The sequence below is a fragment of the Propithecus coquereli genome, unplaced genomic scaffold (genome assembly GCF_000956105.1).
Source record: "Propithecus coquereli isolate 6110/MARCELLA unplaced genomic scaffold, Pcoq_1.0 Scaffold90, whole genome shotgun sequence".
NCBI lineage: Eukaryota > Metazoa > Chordata > Mammalia > Primates > Indriidae > Propithecus > Propithecus coquereli.
In genome coordinates this window covers 4,074,842-4,084,900 of record NW_012155285.1, presented here as the reverse complement: position 1 = coordinate 4,084,900, position 10,059 = coordinate 4,074,842, and the positions used below count along the sequence as shown (strand labels likewise).

General features: G+C 39.7%; 1 pseudogene; it reads left to right on the top strand.

Annotated features, from left to right (window-relative positions):
• The first annotated feature begins 8,802 nt into the window (after nt 1-8,802).
• Nucleotides 8,803-9,127, top strand: LOC105826668 (annotated as a pseudogene).
• Nucleotides 9,128-10,059: the final 932 nt, after the last annotated feature.

Here is a 10,059-nt window from a genome sequence, read left to right as displayed (position 1 = left end):
ACACACATGCAACCTATATGTTGCTGAAACAAAAGTTTCATGAAAGAATACTTTTATTTAGTATGTGTGATGAACTCAGATATTTCCGACATTACATTGTTCTGTTTTCATGTATTGCTGTCTGCAACCTGCAGACTTAATTTAAGTAACACTTATGGGTTGTTACAGACAATTTGTAAAGCCCTGTATGTAGATATTTCTTATAGAGGAGTGATAACACTAGATTGATGATTTAGTTTCATGTCTATCTTCCCTTCTATTAATAGATAGAGAGGACATGGCCCAGTGTCTGGCACATATAGGGATTCAGCGTCGTTTGTTGAATGAGTAACGAATGGATGGATGAATCTTGTTATGAGCTATTTTTATAGCCTGTCAATCTCCTTTTAACTCCTTGGCCCTGCTGCCACAAGTAATCAAAAAAAAAAAAAAGAGAGAGAGAGCTCATTTATGCAATAATTTATCAGCCACTAGCCATAACTATAAACCTACGACAATAAATCTCTTTGCTCACAACGGAAATTTTCAAATGAGAAGTGATTCTATAGACTATTGGGTTGAATAGTAAGAGGAAAGAGAAAAATTATGAGCTCAAAGGATACTAGATTAGTTCTGAGCATTTGAGAAATTTGTTGTTGTTGTTGTTGTTCACGGCTAATATTTTGTTAGTCTTCCCATTGTAGATTAAATGGAGCTCGAGTGGTTGCAGCTGAGAACGTTCTGCACCAGGGAGAAGCCAGCCTGCCCTTTCAGCCTCCCCGTGGTATTCTGCCAGTCCCGCCATTCTTTCTTTCAACACCTCTGCTCTTCCAGCGTGCGAGTACTTGGGCAAGGTTTACGATAGGGAAAAATGATGACCAACCACATTCATTTATCATTTATATCCCAGGCTTGGACATGACACTCTAGTACATGAAACAGGAAGCGAGTTTGAGAGGAAGTGTCAGGACCTTCAGTTCTGTCTTAGCAAAATCACATGGCCCCTGCATGCTGTCCTTCCTCCATTCATATGAGGTGGATGGAAAACCAGAAGCCCTGAAAAATAAGTCTGAAAAGAACAGCAACTCCCTAGTCTTACCTTTCACTGGAACGCAGTAGTTTCAAAAGCCACTTTATAATCCTTTCACATCCTTGCAGCTCATTCTAAAACATTACATTTAGATGTAACGTATCTGACTAGGTTCTAATTATGGCACCTACTAGCTAAGAGACATGAACACCTCCTACCTTAGTTTCCTATCCATAAAATGGAGCTAATAATAGTATCTACATTATAGAGTTTTTGTGAGAAAAAAAAAGATGGGATAATACATATAAACCTCTCAGAATTGTGTCTGGTGCATAGTAAGAGCTGAGTAAATGCTGGCTATTTTTAAGATTATTATTATACACAGAAACTGTATATACATACATGACTCCTTTCTTATCACCTTTAGACATTTAAAGCAATGATAGATCTTCAAAATAAAATGCCACACATGCTGTGTAATGTGATAGCCTAGATTGGATCCTGGAACAGAAAAAGGTGTTAATGGAAAAATTGGTGACGTCTGAATAAAGTCTACAGTTTAGTTAACTAAGAACCAACGTTAAGTTCTTACTTTTGACAAATGTATGAAGGTTATGTAAAATGTTGACGAGGAAAACTGAGTGAAAAGTATGCAGGAATTCTCTGGACCACTGCGGCTTTGAAGTAAATCTAAAATTATCCCAAAACTAAAATGTTATTTTAAAACTGCCGCAGGTAGTTGTTGAGCATGTAACAACTACAACATTGTGCCAGACACCATGGAAAATCAAGAGAGAAGGGGAAAATGGCTTTGTCCTCAGGGAGCTTACAGTGTCAAAGTGAGAACTGGGCACCAACTAACTTACTACAAACTGGGCAGAATGTAATAAATGTCTTAACAGAAGTAGAAAAAACCTTTTGTCAGCCTTATATTAAGGACCAGCTACATAAATACCCTTTTTATCCATGATTAAATCCTCTGGTTAATTAATTAACACAGCTCCACAATTCCTCCCTCCTTAGGTGGTTACTCTGCCTGGTTGGTATTTCGGTAGTGGCATTCCCTCTGCGTTGGAGCTGCTGATTCCTGACTAATGTATATATAAACTTTATTCATTTATCACTTTTTAAAAATAGGCTGAGGGGTGCAGGAAATAAAGCATGGACCTGGGAATCAAGCCAAATTGAGATTAAATCTAGGTTCTCACCTCCTTGGCCAAGTTAATTGAGCCTCATTTTCCATTTTAAAACGGGGAAAGGATATTGCACTCGCTGGCTGTTATAATGATCAAATGAGATGATGTCATAAGGACCCCTGGCCTACAATAGGCAGGTTTTATTATTTATTTATTTATTTTTAATGTTACTAGATTTGGGGATGCAAATGGTTTTATGTTACATGGATGAATTGCATAGCAGTGAAGTCTAGGCTTTTAAAATACCCATCACTTGAATAGTGTACATTTTATCCAATAGGTAATTTTTCGTCCTGTATCTCCCTCCCTCCTTCCCCATTTCTGAGTTTCCAGTATCCATGAAGTCACTCTGTATGACCATGCATATTCATTGCTTTGCTCCCTTATAAGTGAGTATGTGCTGTATTTGGTTTTTTGTTCCTGGGTTACTTCACTTAGGATAATGGCTTCTGGTTCTATCCAAATTGCTGCAAAAGACATTATTTCATTCTCTTTAATAGCTGAGTAGCATTCCATGATATATACACATACCACATTTTCTTTATCGACTTATCAGCTGGTGGACACTTAGATTGGTTCTGTATCTTTGCAATTGTGAATTGTGCTGCAATAAACATACAGGTGCAGGTGTCCCTTTAATAAAATGATTTCTTTTCCTTTGGGTAGATCCCCAGTAATGGGATTGCTGGATCCAATGGTAGATCCACTTTTAGTTTTTTTGAAAAGTCTCCATACTGTTTTCCACAGAGGTTGTACTAATTTACACTCCCACCAACAGTGTGTTAGTATTGCCTTTTCTCCGTACCTGCACCAGAATCTGTTGTTTTCTCATTGTCATTTTTTTTTTTTATTATTCCAGGGTTTTGTGAGGGTACAAACACTGTAGTTACACTTTATGTCTTTGCCTCACCCAAATGCGGGTTAAAGGCATGCCCTTCCCTCCCTTTAGTGCTCCCCGTGTCCTTTAGTTGTAGATTTCCCCCCTCATCCCCCTAATCCCTAGAGAGTGTTTCTGCCATGTGATCAACCTAGTGTTGATCAGTTAGTACCAATTTGATGGTGAGTACAAATGGATCCCATTCTTCTGCTTTTGTGGTGCCCCACTTTGGATAATGGGCTTAAGTTTAATCCAGGAAAGTATAAGAGGTGCTAGATCACTGTCGTTTCTTATGATTGAGTAATATTCCATTGTAAACATATACCAAATTTTGATAATCCACTCATGGATTGACGGGCACTTGGGTTGTTTCCACATTCTTCCAATAGTGAATTGTGCTGCCATAAACATTCGGGTGCAGATGTCTTTATCATAGAATGTTTTGTGCTCTTTTGGGTAGATGCCTAATAGTGCTATTGCTGGATCGAATGGTATTTCTGTTTTTAGCTCTCTGAGGTATCTCCAAATTCTTTTCCACAGAGGTTGCACTAATTTGCAGTCCCACCAGCAGTGTAAAAGTGTTCCTGTCTCTCCACATCCTCGCCAACATTTGTTGTTTTGTGTTTTTTTGATAGAGGCCAATCTCACCGGGGTTAGGTGATACCTCATTGTGGTTTTGATTTGCATTTCTCTAATGATTAGAGATGTTGAGCATTTTTTTATATGTTTGCTGGCCATTATTCTGTCTTCTTTTGAAAAGTTTCTGTTCATTTCGCTTGTCCATTTGTTGATGGGGTTGTTTGATTTTTTCTTGTTGATTTTTTTGAGTTCTAGATAGATTCTGGTTATCAGCCCTTTATCAGATGTGTAGAGAGCAAATATCTTTTCCCATTCTGTGGGCTGTCTATTCACTCTAATGATAGTGTCCTTGGCAGTGCAGAAGCTTTTTAATTTGATTAGATCCCACTTATTTATTTTTGTTGCTGCGGCGATTGCTTTGGGGTTCTTCTTCAAGAATTCCTTGCCTAGGCCGATGTCTGAAAGGGTCTTCCCAACATCTTCATTTAGAATTCTTAAGGTTTCATGCCTTAGGTTTAAGTCTGTTATCCATCTTGAATTGATTTTTGTGAGAGGTGAGAGGTGGGGGTCTAGTTTCAGTCTTCTGCATGTAGCTATCCAGTTTTCCCAGCACCATTTATTGAAAAGAGATTCTTTTCCCCAGTGTATGTTTTTGTCAGCTTTGTCAAAGATTAGATTACCATATGCAGATGGTTTCATCTCTGGATTCTCAGTCCTGTTCCAGAGGTCAATGTCTCTATTCTTGTGCCAGTACCAAGCTGTTTTAGTTACTATAGCCTGGTAGTACAGCTTAAAGTCTGGTAAACTGATACCTCCCAGTTTGTTCTTTTCACTTAAGATTGCTTTGGCTATACGAGGTCTTTTCTGGTTCCATACAAAGCGCAGAATTATTTTTTCCAGATCTGTGAAGAATGATAATGGGATTTTGATAGGGATTGCATTAATTCTGTAGATCACTTTAGGTAGTATGGACATTTTAATGATTTTTCCATCTGTTTACATCTTCTACAATTTCTTTTTTAGTGTTTCATAGTTCTCCCTGTATAAGTCTCTTACATCTTTCGTTAAATATATTCCTTGTCATTTTAATTTTCGTTTCTTTGATGATTAGTGATGTTAAGTAGTTTTTTATGTTTGTTGGCTATTTGCTTCTTTTCTTTTGAAAAATGTTCACAAAAAAGATCTTGTCCACCTTTTTAATGGGGTTATTTGTTTTTTATTGCTGATTTGTTTGAGTTCCTTATAGACTGTGGATATTAGGCCTTTGTCAGATGTATAGCTTGCAAACATTTTCTCCCATTCTGTGGGCTGTCTGTTTATTCTGTTGATTATATCTTTTGCTGTGCATAAGCTTTTTAGTTAATTCTTATTTATTTTTGTTTCTATTGTATTTGCTTTTGGGATCTTAGTCATAAATTCTTTACCTTGGCCAATATTGAGGATAGTTTTTTTCTAGGTTTTCTTCTAATATTTTTATGGTTTCAGGTCTTACATTTAAGTCTTTTATCCATTTTGAGTTAATTTTTACGTATGATGGGAGATAGGCATCCAGGGTCATTCTTCTGCAGATGGCTATCCTATGTGCCCAGTAACATTTATTGCATAGGGTATCCTTTCCCCAGTATATGCTTTTGTCTGCTTTGTTAAAGATCAGTTGGTTGTAGGTATTTGACTTTAATTCTGGGTTCTCTTTTCTGTTCCATTGGTCTATGTGTCTACTTTTATACCAGTACCATCCTGTTTTGTTTACTATTGCCTTGAAGTATAATATAATTTGAAGTCAGGTAAAGTGATGCCCCCATATTTTTTTCTTGCTTAGATTTGCTTTGGCTATTCATGCTCTTTTTTGGTTCCATATGAATTTTAGGGTTGCTTTTCCTAATTCTGTGGAAAAAACACTGGGTTTTTATAGGAATTGCATTATCAATGTTATCATTAGAAACTATCCACTAGGTGTGTGCCCTGGCAACCACTGTCAAGTACTTATCCGGTTTTCAAGAACTCATTTCACTTATCTAAGACTTTACTTTGAAGAGTCCAGGACTGTCTTTGCCAAGTGGAGAGGGGAGCAAACCCCAGTGGGGGAGACTGGCACAGATAAGGGCTTAATCACATAGGCTTTGGAGCCAGTCTGCTTGGATTTAAATCCTGGCCTCTCTACTCATCAACTTGCTACCTATGTGACACTGGGAAATTGATTTAACCTCTCAGTGCTCTGTTTCCCTATCTGTAAAATGTGAACAACAGCACCTACCTCATAGAGATATGTTATAAGGCATTCACGTACATAATGTCTCTAGAACAGTGCTTGGCACATGGCTAGCCTGCAATAAATAATAGCTATCACTATTATTCAACAACCACTTCCTCTTTTTCCTAGATGTTCAACATCCCATTTTGTTCAGATATAGGGATACAAGGTGCTCAGGGAGGGGGACTCTTTCCTCCAGCCCCTGAGGGTGAACCATAACTGGTGTAAACCAATTGTAATAATCCCTTCTTCTGTCCTAGTGTAGGCATGGGTATGCGGCTGAAGTCTGGCCAATGGAACTTAAGGGGAAATCTGCTGGTAGTTTCAGGAAAGCTTTTCCTCATTAAATTAAACAAAACTCTGTGGGGAGAGCCTTTTTCTTCCTGTGTTGAATGCTGTGCTGTCACAAGGGGATGCAATGACTGCCATTGTAGGACCATGGAAGTTGCCCAGGGAACCACAGAGAGGTGCCTTATAGCCCAGGCACCAACAAGCTGCTGAACCATCTGCCTCTGGACACCTCGTTGTGTGAGATAATAAAAGTCCTTATTGTTTAAGTTACTTTTAGACAGATTTTATTTTACCTACAGCCAAAAGCAGCCTAACTCATATTGGAAGTCACAGAGAGTGAGAAGTAGGTGACATTATTCCCAGGATTATGGGTGAGGAAACTAAGTTTCAGAGATATTAAGGTAATTTTCCACAGGGTTATGTAGCTAATAAAGTACAGAGAGTAAGAAGGGGGTAAATAAAAGATATTTTTATCCCTTTCCATTGAACATTTTTTGGTCCATCTATTTATTCAGAAAATATCTATTGGTTCTACAAAACACCCTCAGAGATCCAGTAGCATTTCCTGGCTTCAGGGGTTGGATGGAGCTTCCAGTGGGCAGAGCAAGGCAAGCACCTCTCTGGAAGCTGGCACTGCAATGTGTATATTTTTAGTTGTTCACGGAAAGGTTGGCCACTGTATAAGTTAGGGACAAGTCTCTAGTAAGATAAAGTATTTCCAAGAAGGCTGAGTTGAGAATTCTGTTTCCAACATATTTGAAAAATCACAGAGTACACAAGCTATTTAGTAATTAATGAGTAAGACCAGTACCAGTTTGAGGAGACACTTGTTTTGATGCCAACATTTCTTTGGAACATAAAAGTCAGGGTCAGATAGGAAAGAAACAGTTATCTTGTGTAAGCCCTTTTCTTCCTTTGTTAGTTTGGAGCACTTCCTTGTATCTCTATCTTTAAGAAAAACTTGTATTCTACAACCTGCTTGTAGATTTTTCATTTACTCCTTTTTAAAATGTATTCATTTAGCCAACAAGTATTTCAAGGTGGCTACTATTTCCTAATCAAGTTGGGGAGAACAGTTATAAGCATTCACAGATGATTAAAACCAAGTATAATATTGTCACGACAGCTATGATTTCCTGAGATACTTCACCTAGATTATTATTACTCCTCTAAACTATTTTTATGATTTTATGATTTCCAACATTACAGCTGTGGAAACTACGTTTCAGAGAGGTCAAAGCAATTTTCTTCGGGTTGTACCTCTAGGAAAGTGCAGAGCTGGCTTTGGACGTGTGTCATTTGGACTGCAAAGGCTGAGCTTTTCCACAGCCTGAGAGTGGTGAGTACAGCACAGAGGGGGTGGTTTGCATCAAACCATGGGATGATGGATGTGAAAAGGTTGTGAAGCTCAGGCAGGGATCTAACCCAGCACAGGCTCTGCAGTGGAAATGAGCAAGGTGTGTGGAGGACAGGAAAGAGGTGGAGAACAAAGACAATAAGAGAGAGTCCAAAAAGCAGCAGTCGGCTGTGCAAAGATATCTGCAGTTAACCTTGGCGATCACAAGTCATGGCCAGTTGTTATGCAATATGGAGGGTGAGCCCCTTTTTCCTGAGAGATGGAGAGAAGAGAGAAAACAAGGTACAAGGGTACACACCAGAGGGGCCATGCTACTAGCAGCTTGAGGACCCAAGAAGGTCTAAAGACAAGACAAACTCAATGGCAATGCTAAATAAGGAGGTTTCTCATAAAATTGTGCATTGACAGTGTCTCCTGAAAAAAATACAAAATATCTGTTCTCGGCTTTTTGGAGCCTTCACTTCTAGAGAGCAATAGATAGAGAACCAGGAGCTGAATAATGACTGGCATCTTTAGAGGGTGACAGGCCTGCCCATGCCCCGCCCGCCGTTCCCCCACCCCTCCTCTAGCCTTCTTCATTCATTTATCACACCTGTCTGACCCCTGCTGGTATTTGAGTTCACTACCCCTGATAATCACCAAAGTATCAGCTGCAGATCTCTCTGGATAGTGGAATTGTTGCTGTTTTTTAAAACTGTTTACCTAACTGTGTTTTCTAAATTTCTTACAATTATTGTGCATTGCTTTTACCGTATGAGAAAATGTGAATGTTATTTTTAAAAGTATCAATTCCACAAATATTGTGGGAGGAGTTGTGGCTTGGCAGGAGTCCCGTGAAAAGATCCAAGGGTTTTATTGAAGTCAGGCTCAGTGTGAGCCAAGTCCATGACACAGCAGCTAGAAAACAAAACAAAACAAAACCCTAACAGATCACTGGGAGCAGCAACCTCACAGTGCTTGGCATGGGTCAGGCCTCAGCTGGAACATCCTCCACATTTTATTGGAGAAAATAATAAACTAGAAAGTGTTTGCTGCTGGGAAATCAACATAGAAGGAATCTAGAAGTTAAGTTATATGAGGAACAGTTGGGAGAAAATGGACATATTTTACCTTGGACTTCTTTAGAAAGACCAAAGAGACATGTGATAGTTATCTTCAGCACTGGGACATACAAAATGTGGTCAAGGGGTTGCGAGAAGGCTGTGAGTTCGTTGGGTCCTGCGGAGTGGAGATTTAAATCCAAGGTCATGGCAAATCATCTCAAGTTCATTGCTAGGACTGTGATGGTACAGGAAGGGAACGTGGAGGGTGCATACAGGACCCTAAACAGAATCCTCACCATGGATGGGCTCATTGAGGACATCAAGCGTTGGCGTTACTATGAGAAGCCATGCCGCCGGTGACAACCAGAAAGTTATGAAACCTGCCATCGGATCTACAACATGGAAATGGCTCGAAAGATCAACTTCTTGATGCGAAAGAATTGGGCAGATCCATGGCAGGGCTGCTGAGGCCTGTGGATAGGATGCCCAATATGAAAACCCTTGTCCAGTTTGTGTCTCCACCTCTTTTCTTTCTACGATCCCATTTTTTGTTACCTTTCTCTACAATAAATTCAATTACATATATGCAAAAAAAAAAAAAAACAAAAACAAAATGTGGTCAAGGCACTGCTTATCCAGTGTCGATGCAGAAAGTAGGGAAGGTACCAGTGAGACTCCACTTTGACATAAAAGAGGGATTTTAAAAAATACCAATGTATCCAACAGTGGGCTGCCTTATGCATTGGAAAGTTCTACTTTTATGAGAAGTCTTCATGCAGAAACCATATGGCAGCCTATTGCAGGTCGAAGTTTAGGCCAGGCAACCTCCGTGTGCCCTTGAGACCCAGGGGTCCTGTCTTCTTCCAACGAGGCTCTTGACTGTAGACATCCATCCAGGTGCAAGCTGCTGGGACAAAGACAGGGAAAGTTAATGCCAGTCAGCCTTCAGGAAGAGAAGAAGCAAGACTGCCAATGGTTAATCTGCCTCAGTGTCCCCAAAGTAGTCTTCCATTATAAGGCTTACACAAAGTATTTTCCAGATGTCAAAATCAGCACAAGGTACATGAGCCATATCTGTGTAGAAGCCTGGAAATGTCCTCAACATGCCTGTGGGGTCGGGGCTCAGAGAGCTCACATTCTGTTAAATGAGAGGTTAGAGTATCAGTACAGCCAAGAAAACAATAGTCCCCAGGTTTAGATAGCACTGGGCATTTGCTCCAATGGTCAGAATTCTGATTTCATTTCCTTATTTAAATGTAACTCCTAGAACCTTATATTTTTAAGGTGTTTGGTCCTGTAGTCGAGTAGTGTGTCCTCACTTGGGCACACATCTCAAAGGTCCCTGGTGAGTCATCAGTGCATTCTCCTTCAGATGGGAGGAAGTGAGCCAAACATGAGCAGCCCCTGCTAACACCCACCTTTAGTCTAAGCAATTTTTCAGGGGAAGCACTGGACA